The sequence below is a fragment of the Columba livia genome, chromosome 2, assembly GCF_036013475.1.
Source record: "Columba livia isolate bColLiv1 breed racing homer chromosome 2, bColLiv1.pat.W.v2, whole genome shotgun sequence".
Lineage (NCBI taxonomy): Eukaryota > Metazoa > Chordata > Aves > Columbiformes > Columbidae > Columba > Columba livia.
This window is the reverse complement of record NC_088603.1, coordinates 55,458,556-55,463,275: the sequence shown is the minus strand read 5'-3', so window position 1 is coordinate 55,463,275 and position 4,720 is coordinate 55,458,556.

Sequence of the window (4,720 nt, the reverse complement as noted above, 5' to 3'; positions counted from 1 at the left end):
TCCTGACAGACTTTTGTTTCAGAAAGCATCTTCAGAGTGGAAGTGCTGTCTGCCTGGTACTCTGCACTTGAGCTTGTCCAAAAAAGCGTGTCAGATCTCAGCCACTGGCCTTTCCCAAAGCTTTCCGAAGGAAAAGGATTCTTTGCACAAGAATTGGAGGGCAGCAGAAGCAGGATAGCCAGAGCTGGGGTGGAAGTATTCCTAACTTTTCATAGCTTTTGTAGACCCACATGTACATTCTGTGTGGCTTTGCTTGCATAAAGGAATTTGCAGGTATATATTTTGCAAGCTTACATGAAGGTGAGCAGGGGTGCTCTGTACCTACTAGGAATTGGAGTATATTCAAAACAGATGTTAAAAGTTCTCTCAAGAAGAGTTAGAACACGATGATACAATTAGAAACCTTGCAGTGTCTTGGCATAAGTGACTTACAGCTTCGTCTAGGGGCGATGAATCATCAGGACAACAAAGAGTAAACGCTGTGCTGTACCAGTGCACTGCAAATTAAGGTCTGTACTTAGGAGAGGGAAAATTAGGGTTACAGAAATACAGGTAATGAATGAAATACCCTGTTTACCAAGCAGGATGCTGCAGCTCCCAACACAGTCTCTCCTGTCTGGAGATTCTTGAAACTTTATGCAGTGACACGATCCCTGACAGTACTCTGGACTAAAAATACACTAGCAATGCAAAATGAAAATGTATTTTAGTTAAACGTAACAGACGCTTAATGAACTGGGTTTGGTTGCTGGTGGATTGAGGAATGCTAATGCCCTGGTGAGACTGCATCTGGAATATTGTGTCCAGTTCTGGGCCCCTCAGTTCAAGAAGGACAGGGAACTGCTGGAGAGGGTCCAGCATAGGGCAACAAAGATGATTAAGGGAGTGGAACATCTCCTGTAAGAGGAAAGGCTGAGGGAGCTGGGTCTCTTTAGTTTGGAGAGGAGGAGACTGAGGGGTGACCTCATTTATGTTTATAAATATATAAAGGGTCTGTGTCACGAGGATGGAGCCAGGCTCTTCTCGGTGACAACCAATGATAAGACAAGGGGCAATGGGTATAAACTGGGACAGAGGAGGTTCCATGTAAATTTGAGAAGAAACTTGTTCATAGTGAGGGTGACAGAGCACTGGAACAGGCTGCCCGGGGAGGTTGTGGAGTCTCCTTCTCTGGAGACATTCAAAACCCACCTGGACACCTTCCTGTGCGACCTCACCTAGGTGTTCCTGCTCCAGCAGGGGGATTGGACTGGATGATCTTTTGAGGTCCCTTCCAATCCCAAACATTCTGTGATTCTGTGAACAGGGTGCTTTCACCAAAAAAGTGGATTGAAACTGCAAAACATAGTCTGTCAATATTTTTAAGAGGAGGTCCAGGCTTTTGCTGTGGGTGTAACAAACCTGAAGATTCAGAAAGTTTTGAAAGACTGTATGCCCTCTCTGGAAATGTTCTTCTTTTGTTCCTATATTTGCGATCGTACTTGAAGATAGAAATGGCTGATGTTTCTGACTCCCCTCCTTCTATTTCTTCTCTTCTTCCTTCCTGCCCACATGCATGAGCTCAATGAGCTAATGCTTGTCCATCGCAGTTTAACCAGCTTAATGCTGCATGTGCATTCAGCTACCATGCCTCATATGGCACATGGTGGTAAGGGGCCTGTGACTGGCATTGCTTTGAGCTCAGCGAGCTGCCACCTGAGCCTCAGCAGCAGCTTGTGCACTTTTTCTGCCAGTCTGCCCCAGCTATCAAGCCAATAGTGTTGGTTCAAGCACCCTTTATGGTTATGAGAAATGAGATTACATTAAATCACATGAAAATGCTTAGAGACTTCATATTAAAGGTGAAGGGACTAGATATAAAGTCTTGGTTGCTGAATTATCATTCAACTAGTAGCATGTACAAAATCAGCCTGGAGATAGTTTATTCCTACTGTTATTTTACAATTTGAGCCTCAAAATGATTGTCAGTTATGCTATTCCAGGAAAGGAAAGGAACAGTCTCCCTGAAGTGATTGATCCACAAAGCCACCTCCCTGCAAAAGCAGTGCCTCCTGTAAGAGCTGTCTCTGGGCATGTAGCCCTGTCACCACCTAAACTTTATTTGGGGGGACTTTGAGCACTTTGTCACAGCAGAGGTCTGTATAATTTTGTAGTGCGCTTTCATTGAATGTAGGATCTCTCTTCCCTCATTTTGGGAATGACTTCATTTATTTTCAGGATCACCTTGCCCCATGCATTCGCTTTGCCACAAGTGGCAAAGCTCCAGCTAGGGGAAGAATGAAATCTTCTTGAGACACTGAAGCTTCTGATTTGAAGTCTTCTAGTGCTCTTTGGGAATGGTGAGTTACCTTTCCTTGTGAGCCTCCCCATTTTCAACATCTGTTGTCTTGGCTCTCATCTTCATTCATCCCGACTTCCGTAAAACAAAATCTCTATATATTAGGTTGCCTCCTGGGTGGTATGAAAATATTTGCCCAAGATGTATCTAGTAGTTCCTGAGGTTAATCTTCAAAGAACTAGGTAATTACTGGAAGGTATTGTCTTGTGTACCTTATCGAGAGATTAATTAAATATATATTTATATATAATATATATATATATATATATATATATATATATAATTAATTAAATATAGCTCCATCATAGGTAAGTCTTATTTCATTGTATTATTATTGTTTGGACTCACTGGGTGGAACTTGTCAATTACTTGTTGTTAATTGTTGTTCAGTCTATTTCCCTGTAAATTTTTACAGGTGCAGCGAAATGAATTCTCAAACTATTCCCCTGAGATTTTTTATTTCCTCACAACTTTCCAATTATGTGCTGGTGCCCCGGCAGTTTCAAAATCTCAAACTGAATAGCCCACTATTTGAATGTCTCTTAAACTCTACTAGAGTTGGTACCTAGTATCAACAGAAGTTAGCTCTTGACAGACTGCTATAATCCTTACGCATGTCTTTTTCATTTACGACTACAACCTGTTGTAGGTTGTTTTGATAGATGAGAAGTCAATATTCTCAAACATGTAAGTTTTTGTACAATATAGGACACAAAATTATTCTAGCAAGACACAGAATACATTGCAAATCCGTTTCTACAAATAAATCAATATGTGCTGATTACTCCTCTGTGCTTTCATGGCAAAAGTTTATCCTATTCAGTCTTCTTTTCATTAGAAGTACCAGATTGCCTCTAACCATTTTTGTAGTATTTGCATTAATTCTGCAACTCTGTAACAGGAGTAGAGCGGGTGTAATGCTTGTACTTGTAGAAGCTTGAAATCACTGAAAATCAGTTGTAGTAAGACATGAGATCTGTTTTTCAAGTGTTTACAAAGTCCTGACAGCAGAATTTTATGCTTAATAGATAACATCTATCTCTGGCATGCACTCATGATAAAAAAAGACTGCAAGTCCTGCAGCACTCATGTTTTTGTGGTAGCAATAGCCCCTACACGTACATATCACAAGCATGCAGTTAGACCAACATGCACAGCGAACAGCCAGTTTCACTCTGTTATTTACATGTAACTTAGGCATGTGGTTTTTATCACTTTGTATTTCCATTAGAAGGAAATGGTTCAGAAGTATGCTGTGGTAAAAGACAGGACGGCTGTGGTCTAACTGTCCTCAGCTTATCACCCATTCTCATCACAGCCCACCTTCTCCGAACCAGTTGTGACTGGTTCAGTTTACAGGGTTTTTCCACTAAATTAACCAGACCTTCCTGTAAACAAATGTCTCAGCACCCAGGAGCCTTAAAAATCCACTTGTCCTCTTATTCAGGCTAAATAAATAAGAATTAAAAACTCAGTATGAACAGTGTATGTCTATATAATAAACTTCAGGGACATAGGAGCTGTTGCAGATGTAAAACCTGCAACCTTGTGCTTGAGAAACCCCAGAAAGTATGGGGTGATGGCTATGCTCAGCATGGTTTAAGGTTGCATGTAGGCAGGGTTTTTTGTGCAAAAAGCTTAAAACACTGTGTTTTCTCTCTGTTTTCCTGCGCCACATGGACAACATCTTCCCTTTTTTTTGTATGAGGCGTGACAAGTGAATTTGAGGATCATTTTAGTGAAAGAGATTTTGTTTCATTAATGCAATCAAGCATTTCTTCATCAGGGATAAAGGTAGGGAAGACTGGGACAGTAATATCAATGATGCTACTGAAATCCACTGTAACTGTATTCCAAGAAAACCTCTGTCGCTATTTAATTTCACTTTGATTGGAACTGAGCCTGAACAAGTAATACTTGAAGAGAGTTTGACTAAAGACTAGACATCACATCTTTCTTTGCATTGAAGAGGGACATGACATTGAAGGCAGTAATTAGTTGCATTGGCTTCAATACGCAGATTGTAGAGTTCCTTCGAAGATGTGCTGTTAGTAAAAGAGCTGTGACTGTTAGAACTGAGTGTGACTTATGTTCTCCTTCACTTGCAAGGGTGTGAGCCCTACAAGGCAATCCTGTTGTGACAGCATGCCATTTCCCCCGGCTTGGCTTAGCTCTTCAACAGAAAAGATCTAATGAGCTAACCTTAATTGTTCTGTGTAAAAGTGTTCCCATTTAATACACTAAAAAGCAGAAAACAGGTGGTTCTAGGGATCTTTGATTTCCAGAGGAACTTATGCGAACAGAGAAAAGAATCGTGTTTTATAGCCGTGTTAGTTTATGCTGTGGAAATGCAGGAAAACAAACACGGGCCTCAAAAACACA